Raw genomic sequence first — 13,690 nt, 5'->3', positions numbered from 1 at the left:
TAATCTAGTTCTAATCTAATTTAAAATATTAAAACCTCATTATGTCATCACTGTAATGCAAAAATAATAGGGCCTTTTAGCTTAAGCAAAGTGAATATAATAATGAAGCCACAGATTTATTTTATGTTGACAAACAAAACAGGTTCCCCAATCTACCTGTACATGAATAAAAGACATTTTTCAATACTCCTGATACATTTATTTTGCTCTCATGCTGCTAATGAAATCAGCTAACCTTACCACACAGAGGGAGCGGATAACAATGACACCCAGTATGAGTGGACAATTATGACAGAGCAGGTGATCCTGAAAAATCAATACACAAAAGGGCATGTGTGTTGGCACTAACAGAGTCCTAAGCATGCATGCATAGCTCAGAAAAAGTAACTTAGTGAACTGATAAGTGAAAAGTTAACATTGGTCAGGTATTTTGAACTCTTATTAACTTTTGGCGAGAGAACAAAAAATATAAAAAATGTGACTTGTCTTTTCACTATGATAAGATATTTTCTGAATGGTCTCCTGATACATATAAAAATGGCATTACTGGGCATATGTATGATTCCGCTGCCAGTGAGCTGGGCGCAGCAGCAAAGGCGTATCTAGAGGGGTGCAGGCACGGCTCGTGCCATGGTGCCACAGAAACATGGACACTATGCCTGACAGATTCCTTCTGTTTTCCTGGGGAACATGGCTACCTAATTTATGTATGTAGGGTGCAATTGGCTTAGTGTTAGAAAAGAGGACAGAGAGGAAATAAGAAGAGATATTCCAAAAAAGAAACTTCAGCAATCTCCCGAGCCAAAAAATACAGGCAACCATAACACATGTATGCGAGAAAGGATTCTGTTTTTAGAGGGGAATGGAGTGTGTGTGGGGGGGGGGGGGGCACAATTTCACTGCTTGCATTAGGATCTATATTACCCAGATATGCCCCGGCACAGCAGCTCAATTCCATGGAGGCATTAAAACCATTCCCCCTCCAAGTTTCAGCAACTCAAGGAGAAATGTAATTTGGAGTCTGGCGGTTGCTGGATCCCCAAATTACTCTTGCGCAGGGCATGTAGCATAGCACTAGTGCTATGGCAGCACCAAGCTTTGGTGTCTTCGGTGCTGAGCACCGGGCGCCGAAATTACCTACTTTGATTATTGCACCCTAGTTACCTCATAAATAGTCATCTTTAAAGCTTACCTGTGGAACATGTGACATGATGAGATAAACACAGGTATATGAAGCCCGTTTCCTAAAAAGTAAATAAAAGCTGGAATGGCTGTGCAAGAGTGAGAGAAAGCCTCTGATAAAGTTTAGAAGGTCATTACTGTTTGTCTTTCCATTCATTAAAGAGACTCTGTAACATCAAAAAGATCCCCTGGGGGGTACTCACCTCGGGTGGGGGAAGCCTCGGGATCCTAATGAGGCTTCCCACGCCGTCCTCTGTCCTACGGGGGTCTCGCTGCAGCCCTCCGCATAGCCGGCGACAGATCAGACTGTCAGTTCAATATTTACCTTTGCAGGCTCCAGCGGGGGCGCTGTGGCTGCGTTCGGCTCGGAACTAAACGGAAATACCCGATCTCCGTCTGCCTGCGCAGTAGAGCAGACCCGACGACGATCTGGTATTTCCGCCTACTTCGGAGCCAACAGCCACATTTTTTTTCCTACTTCAGATTTACTTTGCCTGAAGCAGCATAAATATTGAAACTATAATTATCATTATGCTGTATTGTAGTCAACCATTATTTCTATCCTGCCCTTTAAAATTAAAGCACCATACAACTCTGCTAAACCACTCCTGGCACTCACTTAGGCCCAGTGCACACCGAGCGGTTTTTGGAGCGATCCACCTGCCGCATCCGCCTGGAAAAATGCTTGGCTAATGCATTGCAATGGGATGGTGCACACCGGCGGTTTGAGGTTTTTGCCAAGCCGCAAACGCGCCTCCTGCTGCGCGTTTGCGGTTTGCTAAAAAACCTCAAACCGCCGGTGTGCACCACACATTGAAATACAATAGCCAAGCGTTTTCACTGGCTGATGCGGCTGGTGGATCGCATACAAAATCCGCTTGGTGTGCACCCGGCCAAATATCTGCTCTCTGCTCCCAAAACCGCTAGCGTTTTGACGATCTGCTAGCGGTTTTGGTGTGCACTGGGCCTCAGGCCTGGTGCACACCAGAGGAGTTTTTCTGAGCGTTTTGAGTTTTTAAATCTGCTGCTAATGTTATCCTATGTGTCTGTGCACACTGGAGCAATGAGGTTTTGTAAAAAAAAAACCATAGCATTACATTGGGAAGAGCTTTTGAAACCTCTAAAACCTCTTCCCAATGTAATGCTATGGCCCAGTGCACACCAAAACCGCTAGCAGATCCGCAATACGCTAGCGGTTTTGGGAGCTGATTTCAGAGCGATTCTAGGTATGTTTAGAGAGGTTTTCTAAACATACCTAGCGGTTTTGGGTGCGTTTTTGTGTAGCAGATTACACATATTGTTACAGTAAAAGCTGTTACTGAACAGCTACTGTAACAAAAATGCCTGGCAAACCGCTCTGAACTAGCGTTTTTCAGAGCGGTTTGCGTTTTTCCTATACTTTACATTGAGGACGAAACGAAAACCGCAAACGCGCAGCAGGAGGCGCGTTTGCGGCTTGGCAAAAACCGCAAACCGCCGGTGTGCACCATCCCATTGCAATACATTAGACAAGCGTTTTTATAGGCGGATGCGGCCGGCGGATCGCTCCAAAAACTGCTCGGTGTGCACTGGGCCTATGGTTTTTTTTTACAAAACCTCATTGCTCCAGTGTGCACAGACACATAGGATAACATTAGCAGCAGATTTAAAAACTCAAAACGCTCAGAAAAACTCCTCTGGTGTGCACCAGGCCTTATTTCTGCTGCCAGGCTTAAACATAACTGGAAGAAAAACTGGAGAATGGGGGGAATGTCCTCAATGTAAAGTATAGGAAAAACGCAAACCGCTCTGAAAAACGCTACTTCAGAGCGGTTTGCCAGGCATTTTTGTTACAGTAGCTGTTCAGTAACAGCTTTTACTGTAACAATATGTGTAATCTGCTACACAAAAACGCACCCAAAACCGCTAGGTATGTTTAGAAAACCTCTCTAAACATATCTAGAATCGCTCTGAAATCAGCTCCCAAAACCGCTAGCGTATTGCGGATCTGCTAGCGGTTTTGGTGTGCACTGGGCCGTATACAGACAGGCAGTGCCACTGCCAAAAATTCTGGCTTTAAAGCACACCTGAACTCAGAATTTCCTCTCTGCTCTTAAAGATAAGCAACAGCATAATAACCTTTAAAGAAAAAACTTTCTTTGTTACAGCTGATCCAAATCCTGCAATAAATCTGCAGTATCTACTTCCTGTTTTCATGAAAGCAGACATAGGCTTAGCACCTTTGTTGAGCTGGTCTGCCAAGTCAACCAGGTGACACAGCTGGGAGATTAAATTACAGTAGTGATTAGTCACTGATGAGGGTGAATTAGACAGACTAAACTCTAAATACATACAGGGTGCATTTCTCTATGTTTTTCTTATGCGCTGTGCAAGAGTTCAGGTCCACTTTAAGGTACATTTAAGCCTGTTTCAAAAAAAAAAAAAAGTAAACCAGAAGTATTACTCATAGGTTGGATTTTCTATTAAAGGTATTGGTTTCTTTTAATTGACTAACTGCAATCTAAGTATTGGTTTCTTTTAATTGACTAACTGCAATGTTAAAACAACAGCAAAAAATGAAAGTCAGTTTGTAAGATATTTTTAACTCTGTTGAGATACTGGATCAATGGCATTGCACGTTCATGCTATCGCACATAGCATGGAGGGCACAAAATGAAGTACCCTGCCAAAATAACTGCAAGACATTTTGATGTCCTCATTTTTAAAGTTCAGGTTACATCTACGAAGTCAGAGAATCTTTGTTTAAGGTGATCAAGGTGAAAAGTTTTGTCTGTATTAAAGAATGTTAATAAGCGCAAGATTTAAAAATGTCTTTCTTACAGTTTTCAGATGACTCCTGAAGAAAGTGTGGAGTAAAGGTCATAGAAATGCAAATGACTTGACTCGGTGAGACGAGACTGCTATACATTACAGATTCAATCCAGAGGATGAGGTGTTAGAAGGGTCATATAAATTCTTCCAAAACCAATTTTGCTGTGTGCAGGTTGTGATCTAGGGACAAATCAAACCCAATAAGATGCAAAGTACTTCAAATGATGTAATCAATCACGGGAAAGGCAGATAAAATAGGACGTTTTATGGGTTGTGAATTTTTGTGGAAATTTCTTGAAAGTTATATTTTGTTAGAAGCGAGTGCTAATATAAGTGATACAACTATCTAAAACGTGTGAAAAGGAGATTGCTTAAGTAACAGTTGTCAATAAATGAACTGTAGCTCTGTTCTTTTTCTCTCTTTCAAAAATGTAATATTTGAGGTATGAGTTCTCAGTTTTTCTGCACAGAAAAACTGAGAATTCATGTTAATCAATGGGCTGGTACACACTTAATATTTTGTTCGCGCGCAGAAAAAAACCTGACATTCTGCATCATGACTCTGCACATTTTGTCATTTCTTTGTATCAATTACATCAGCTGCTATGAAAAAAATGCGCGCGTTTTCCTGCATAGAGACACACTTGGTGTGCAGAAAAAGTATGCAGGAAAACGCGCGCAGAAAACTGAAAGACAAGTGTGTTCCCTGCCTGAACAGAGCCAGATTAAGTCCATACAATGCTTCCGAAAATCAGAAAAGATAAATCCACAGAATCTGTAATAGGCATTGCCAGAAATCAAAATTTTCTTGGAATTGGAAATTGGCATTTCTTACCATCCCTAGTAGCCATGTGCCTCAGGATATAATACGTATGTAGCCATGTAACGCTAGGTACAACAGCTAAATAACCTCTAGTCCAGAGGAAGGAATTCACTTCACAACTGAGGGGTTTTACCCCTGAAACACCAGAGCAATTTTCACCTTTCAGCGCTCCTTCCATTCATTCGTCTATAACTTTATCATTACTTATCACAATGAAATGAACTATATCTTGTTTTTTTCGCCACCAATTAGGCTTTCTTTAGGTGGGACATTATGCCAATAATTATTTTATTCTAAATGTGTTTTAATGGGAAAATAGAAAAACATTTGGGAAAAAAGTTTTTGCCCATTATAGTTTTTAAATAATGCACGCTACTGTAATTAAAACCCATGACATTTATTTGCCCATTTGTCCCAGTTATAAAACCGTTTAAATTATGTCCCTAGACTCCCTATCACAACATTTGGCGCCAATATTTTATTTGGAAATAAAGGTGCATTTTTTTCAGTTTTGCGTCCATCCCTAACTACAAGCCCATAGTTTATAAAGTAATAGTGTTATACCCTCTTGACATAAATATTTTAAAAGTTCAGTCCCTAAGGTAACTTTTTATGTATTTTTTTTATTCTAATTTTTTTTTTCATTACAAAAAATAATAATTGCGGAGTGTGAGAGGTAATGAGTTAATTTATAGTGTCAAACTAATGTATTTGGATATGAAAAATGCTTTAGGGTGTAGTTTTACTATTTGGCCACAAGATGGCCACAGTAACTTTTTGCTCATGCGACCTGTAAGCGTCAGAAGGACACTTACAAGAAGAGGAATGAGGCTGGGAAACTTTTTTTTTCCACAATGATCGCGCTGCTTCTCATAGAAGCATCCATCATTGCAGGGGCTTAGATCAATGAATGGGAATGGTTTTTCCTGTTCATTGATCTCTGGGTGAGCGGCTGGCGGCGTGCACGAGTGCGGGAGCATGCACACGAGCGATCGGGAGCGTGGACAGCGGCGGGAGGTGCGGATATCTCCGTCCCTGAGGTTGACAGGGTGGAAAAAGGGGCGCAAATATCCGTACCTGTGGGAGTAAAGTGGTTAAGATGGTATGTCCTCCTGGATAAATTAATTAAGTAGTCTTGTACCCCTTATTGACAATATTAGGTAGTCAATGTAATTAAGAACTATCTTCAATGAAAAGAAGAACACTAAGTCCTAAAATGATGGTATGGCCTGCACAGAGCTCTAATCACAGCATAACTTAGTGTTCTGAGTCAGTGGAGTAGCTAAGGAGCTATGAGCCCCAATGCAAGTTTTACATTGGGGCCCCCCAAGCACTCTATACATAACAATTGATAAGGCGCACCAGTGACAGAGGTACAACAGGTGAATGGGGAACATCTTTAGAAGTGATTATTACCAGCACAGGACCAAGAGACAGCTAATACAGTGGTTAAGGGAGGTCCCCTCGGGGCCCCTCTGCCCCAAGGGCCCAGATGCGGTCACAACCTCTACAACCCCTATTGCTACGCCACTGTTCTGAGTCCCTAACATGTTTAGAGCCATTTATATGCAAGAATTTATGCTGTTTTGAAGGCAAAGGGCAGTCACATCAAATATTGATTTTACTTAGATTTCTCTTCCATCCTTTCAACATTACATATTTACTTGATAAAAATGTGACAGGGGTCTTGTAAAGTGATAGATGGTGTGTAGATATGTACCGGATATCTCTTCTGTACTGCTATTTTAGCAAGTCTACTTTGAGATGTGGTGTTCTCTCTGAGGCAGGTGTTCAGGTGAGATATGAAGGCAGATTTGGTCAGACTAGTTGGTCAGACTAAACAGCTCTGCATCTGTTTCAGATAATAGATCCAATCAAACGATTATTGTGACTGTGAACCCATCGATCATACCAAACTGCTCATAAAAATGACAAAGATTTAGCACAAATGCACAAGTATCAGAAATAAAGATCACAATACAAAATAAAGCAGTTAAAAACAGAATTTGACTTCGACTGCTGTGCGGTACCTGAAGCACAAAGTGGAGAAATAATCCAATAAACCATTTATTGTATAAATGTTAACTGGTGCTCATAGCTGACATTTATACAATAAGTGGTTTACTGGGTTATTTCCAATGGCCAAACCTACAGAGTGCTTTTAACAATTGGTGTGTTGTGTATTGCAACCTTTAGGCTAGGATCACATTGATCAGTTGCATAATGCAGGTGTTATAATGAGTGTAAAGCCTACATGAGGTGAGTTTGAATTTTATGAGCAGTGAGCTGACATGCAGAATTATTCTGTGATGCAAATGAGCACTGTGAACTAGCCTTTAAAGTGGATATCCAGCCTTAAAGGGGAACTGAAGAGAGAGGTATATGGAGGCTGTCATGTTTATTTCCTTTTAATCAATACCAGTTGCCTGGCAGCCCTGCTGGTCTATTTCTCTGCAGTAGTATCTGAATAAAACCAGAAACAAGCATGCAGCTAGTCTTGTCAGATCAGACTTATAAGTCTGAACCACCGAAACACCTGATCTGCTGCATGCTTGTTCAGGGGCTATGGCTAATAGTATTAGAGGCAGAGGATCAGCAGGGCTGCCAGGCAACTGGTATTGTCTAAAAGGAAATAAACATGATAGCCTCCATATACCTCTCTCTTCAGTTCCCCTTTAAAATGAAAATGCTGGGGTCCTCCTGTAAGAGAAAGTTATAATTGCCTGCGTTGTCTTCTTTCCTGAAGCCATCACCGAAGATCCCGAATTGGAAGATTTTTGGAACCTGTCCCCGCCAACCCCTTTCTTCAGGACGGCGTGGCTACACGTTGAAAGCCTGCTGATTCAGGGTCTTCGGGAAGCCTTCAGGATTGAAGACAACACAAGTAATTATAACTTTCTCTTACAGGAGAACCCAGGCATTTTTATTTTAAGGCTGGATATTTAATACTGATATTTGGCCATTTGTATTAATAACATCTGTTATTTTTATGGGTAGTTTTGGTATGATCGATGGGTACACAATTACAGCACCTGCTAGCAACACTCCTCTGGTTACTGTGTGTGTGTGAGTGTGTTTGTGCCATTTCACAGAGAAAAATGTACTTTGGGATACTTCTCTACAGCTGACAAACACGCTCAAGCCTATCTGAAATGGTTCAATATAGCTACAATGAAAATATCCCATATACCACGCAGAGGGAAAGTTTCACAGGTCCAGAACAAAGACTCTTCAATCTCATATGGGAGGATCTTCTGCGGATTACATAAAACCATTGACAGAGGGACTGATCTATCAAGACAGTTGCAAATAGGATTAAAAGTGGAGCGAATGACTAAAGAAAAAAAAAACAGGATTTCTATCGAGTAAAGCAAGGGTTCCATTCAGTTGCCCTGGCCAACTACTTAATTGTGCTCCAGTTTTCTGTCATCTGACTCAAATCACCATAAACAAACCTCAGCCTTTGATGTTTAATAACGGATTCTATTTATTATTTGAACTTTTGCACTTGCAATATGCAACTCTATTAAATTCAAACAACAAGTTTATGCACCAAAAAATGTGGTAATACAAAGATGGTATACTACTGGTCAGGGCAGCCATCAGGGGGGACAACTGAAACTGCAGTGAGGGGCCCAGGGCTTCTGGGGGCCCTGCCTCCCCCCAAAGCTGGAAGGGCCTGTGGCTCACTAACCAGCACACCGCGTTCCAGCACTGAGAGAAGAGTGACATCAGCGCTTGAACATGGGGAGCAGATGAGTGAGCCCACTACAGCAGACTTTCTATACTGGGACACCACCTATATCTGGCTACAGGGTACCTATAATGGGCCACCACCTATACCTGGCTACCTATACTGGGGCTGGAATCACCTATACTTAGCTACCTATACTGAGGCACCACCTTTACCTGGCTACCTATACTGGGGCACCACCTATACTTGGCTACCTTTACTGAGGAAGCCACCTGTACCTGGCTATGGCTACCTATACTGTGGCACCACCTATTCTTGGCTACTTATACGGGGGGGGGGGCTATTGCTTCCTATACTGGGGGCACCTGTACCTGGTTAACCTATACTGGTGCACCACCCATACCAGGCTACCTATGCTGGTGGCAACTGTACCAGGCTACCTATACCGGGGCAGCACCTATAGTTGAATACCTATACTGGGGCACCTGTATCTTGCTGGCCTATCCTTGGTGCCCCCAGCTATACCAGGCTACCTATACTGAGGAACCTATACCTGGCTACCTATACTGGGGCACCTATGCCTGGATACCTATACTGGGGGCACCTATACCTGGCTAGGGCAGGGGGACGAGCTGAGACAGAAGGGGACAAGAGGTAACACAGCGGGATAAAAGAGATGAGACGGGAACATGAGGTCACACAGAGGGACACAAAAGAGGCACACACTGAGGTGAGACAGAGGGGGACAAAAGAGGCACAGGAAAAAAAAAGAGGGGGACAAAAAAGAATGGATAAAGGATAGGAACGGACCTACAAGTCCCTATCTCATTTGTTTACCGGGACTACCTATATTTAGCTAGTATTTGGCTCCACCCACAACATGCCATGACCATACCCACTTTTTGCTGCAACACGCTGTGCATGTCGCTTTCTTCTGTGTCGTAGCCATGCACATTTTTTGCCGCAGCGAACTTTGCACACGGACCCGGGGGTGGGGTGGCTAATGGGTGAGCACAGCAACCAGTGGGTGGGCCCAGAGAGGGGGGGCCCAGTCCTGATGATTTGCGAGGGGCCCCAACATTTCTGATGTTGGCCCTGCTACTGGTGATGTGCAGGATAAGGTTGTGTGGATGAAACCCAGGACACCAGATTTATGTACAATCTTGGCTAATTAGAACCCAAGTTCAGGGTTCTGGACTGAGTTGGTCTTATTTTTCTGCCTGAATAAATGTGCACAGTGCTGATTAAAGGGGAACTATGGTAGAAAAAGTAAAATGTCCAATACACAATCATAAATTCGTAATAAATGTACAAGTGTCACAGACTAACAAACCATTATAGTTGGTGCAAAAGGATACATTATTATTTATAACATGATCTATGAAACTGATGGCCTGATCATGATACCGATGGATGTAAGACTGGTTCATTTCCTCATATGAGTAGTCTCAATGCTGGCTTTTTATTCTTCCTAATGGTGTACACACACAATTTTTTTTATCACCTCCATGTAGTATGAGGGCCAACAGATTTTAAATACTATGAACAGATTGTGTAGGTAAGCTCTCACATGGCATGGAAGTGATAAATTTGGCCAACCATTGGCCAATCAAAACTGGATGTGTGCACCAGGCTTAACAATATCTCACTCACTGGTGAAAATCAGTAATCTCCATAGGACAAAGACCAATGGGGAAATCCTTTAACATGGTCCTTGCTGGTTACACAAACACCACCACAAATCCCATGGACATTGTGACATTGTTTTCAGTCACTTATGCAGCCAGTCTCAATTTCAAAGCCTTATGAAGGCCCTTTTACACTATGTGTAACAATTGGTGTCAGCTAAATAGGTTTTCTGATTATTGGTGATCTGCAGTATCACCAATAATACAGATGCTATACCTGATTATGTGGTGATCTGCAGAATCACCAATAATGCTAGAATAGCCAGACACAGGACTACCAATGTGAGATAGTGTTTGGTGCAACAGTAATGAGGAAGAGGAAGTCTCCCGAGGAGCAGGTGATTCAGACAATACTGTAGCCAATCATCACCTGAGGAGCAGGCGAGTCAGGCTGTACTGCAGTCAGTGGACACCTCTGGAGCAGGTACCACCAACTGTGCTACAGAGAATGATCACCTGAGGAATGGGTGATTAAGACTATACTGCAGCCAGTGGACACCTGAGGAGCAGGTGTTACAGACAGTGCTGCAAAGGATAATCACCTGAGGAGCAGGTGATTAGGACTGTACTGCAGCTAATGGACACCTGAGGAGCAGGTGTTATAGACTGTGCTGCGAACGATGATCACCTGAGGAGCAGGTGATTTTGACTATACTGCAGCTAGTGGACACCTGAGGAGCAGGTGTTACAGACTATGCTGCGAACAATGACCACCTGAGGAGCAGGTGATTAAGACTACACTGCAGCCAATGGACACCTGAGGGGCAGGTGTTACAGACAGTGCTGCAGTTGAGCGTCACCTGAGGAGCAGGTGAAATGCCACAGATCCCTCGCCAGTGGCTAGGCCCACTGGTGAGGCAAGAAAGGTCAGACAAGCAGAGTAGGCAACGTACGGACAGATAAGGTACAAAGACAGAAGACTGATTCAGTGTTAGGTTCAGGCAGAGTCGGCAACATGAATCAGATGGGCAGAGGTACAGAGTCAGTAAGCAGGCGAATAGTCAATGGAAGCAGAAGGTCATAACAGATAATACAATGTAATTAGTACTTTAAGCTATCAACAGAATCTGGCTAAGTGTGGATCCCCAGCTCCAACTGGTTCTAGCACACTTTGGGATCTGACTAAGGTCTGAGCGCTTACACGTTAGCATTCGCAACAGCAGACACGGAGCAACTGACAGACTACCACTATATATACACAGATGCTCCACAGCGCCACCCCAGTCACTCAGCGAATCCGAGGTAGCGTTTGGAGTCAGCTGACCTGGCAGATCAGCTGACTCGCCTTCTATTCGCATAAAGGTCCTGTCGCGCGTAGCCCTCAATCTATGTGCAATAGAAGGACCAGGCAGAGCACCAGCATGTAACTGCATGGGCAAAGCCGCAGGCTGATACGTGGAGATAGCCGCCATGCCACTTGTCTCTGCGGCGGCATCTCCGATATCCATTACACTATGGTATTGTGGTAAACAATTTTACTGCAGGACTCTAAGGACTTTCATACTTAATGCAATGTGACACATTGAAACGGAAGTAGTCAAATCATTGCAATCCATCGCAAAATCATCCATGCATTACTGTGTGATCTGTGCCTACTGCACGGATCATGCAGTAAGGCAAGTCTATGGCTAATGCAGTAAGTGTGAACAACAGCACAGTGCGATGTAGCGCAGACCGATGGGAATCCCAGTGATATACTTCATGTTCAGCAGGGAGTACATCACTGAGCGGAGAGTGGGCCTATGCATATTACCCTATTGGCACACTCTACCACAAATCTCAGCTGTTGTGAAACATTCCTTCTTTCACCTAAGGAATATTGCAAGGATTAAACACCTCATTCCATCAGAGAATCTTACGACCCTAGTCCATGCCTTCATCACATCAAGGTTGTACTACTGCAATGTTCTCTACACAGGCCTTCCAAAGAAAGACCTACACCGCCTGCAATTAGCACAGAATGCCACCACAAGGCTGCTAACGAGCCAACCCCGTCATTGCCACATAACACCAACCCTGTGTCCACTCCACTGGCTACCGATAAAATGGAGAACTTTGTTTAAGATTGGCTTACTGACACTGACAAAATCCTTGCGCAATATGGGCCCTGGATGATCTGAGACACAAGTATGCGCTTTGAGTCCTATGGGAGTAAAGTGCTTTACAAATGTTATTGTATTGTATTGTATATGAATTACAGATGTGTGAGGTGTGGTGAAGCTCCCCTGCCATGGGATCACCGCACTGCACAAGTGTAAAAGTACCCTGAGGGTAAAGCTAAGTACACACATGTAAGAACTGTTACCAATCTGGGATCAGGAAACAATCCCTCGGGCAATAATTCGAGGAGTGATGCTGTACAGACACATCCCTAGCTTTGAGGTTAGCGATGTGTTTGGTTGCTATGGTGGGTGGGGGGGGGGGAGCAGAGGGATGACAGTGGATGATGGAGAGCCTTTGATTGGTCAGCATGCCGAGCAGGATTGATTGGCAGCCATTGTGCAAACATTATAACCGTCAGTTGAATTATTTGTTATTGGTTGTTTCAGCCAACGGTTATTGCATGTGTGTGTATAGCTTAAGAGTTCAAGAAGCATACTAGCTTATTCCATATTAAGGCCTTACTAGGAGACTGACCGCTGTTTTGTTTTCTGGTATATTGCTGTCTGATGACATATATAATTGACTGCCTGTTTAGGGAAGTACACCTTGACACTGAGGTGCTGTTGGAGGACTAACGCTGGATATTACCTCTTATGTAATGCAGTGACTGACAGCAGCACCCTGCTAATTAAACAACATTTTAATTGTGAATAAATTGAAAGTAAATATTGAGCAACTTTCAGTGAATAGTGATTCACCTCCATGTAGTATGAGGGCTAATGCAAACAGTAACTGAGAGCACATTTAACCACTTGAGGACCTAGGGCTTTACCCCCCTTAAGGACCGGCCACTTTTTTTCCATTCAGACCACTGCAGCTTTCACGGTTTATTGCTCGCTCATACAACCTACCACCTAAATGAATTTTGGCTCCTTTTCTTGTCACTAATAAAGCTTTCTTTTGATGCTATTTGATTGCTCCTGCGATTTTTACTTTTTATTATATTCATCAAAAAAGACATGAATTTTGGCAAAAAAATGATTTTTTTAACTTTCTGTGCTGACAGTTTTCAAATAAAGTAAAATTTCTGTATACATGCAGCGCGAAAAATGTGGACAAACATGTTTTTGATAAAAAAAAAACCATTCAGTGTATATTTATTGGTTTGGGTAAAAGTTATAGCGTTTACAAACTATGGTGCCAAAAGTGAATTTTCCCATTTTCAAGCATCTCTGACTTTTCTGACCCCCTGTCATGTTTCATGAGGGGCTAGAATTCCAGGATAGTATAAATACCCCCCAAATGACCCCATTTTGGAAAGAAGACATCCCAAAGTATTCACTGAGAGGCATAGTGAGTTCATAGAAGATATTATTTTTTGTCACAAGT

Source organism: Hyperolius riggenbachi, chromosome 4, assembly GCF_040937935.1.
Source record: "Hyperolius riggenbachi isolate aHypRig1 chromosome 4, aHypRig1.pri, whole genome shotgun sequence".
NCBI classification, from domain to species: Eukaryota; Metazoa; Chordata; class Amphibia; order Anura; family Hyperoliidae; genus Hyperolius; species Hyperolius riggenbachi.
The sequence above is the reverse complement of the archived record's forward strand: the minus strand, read 5'-3'. Positions refer to the sequence as shown.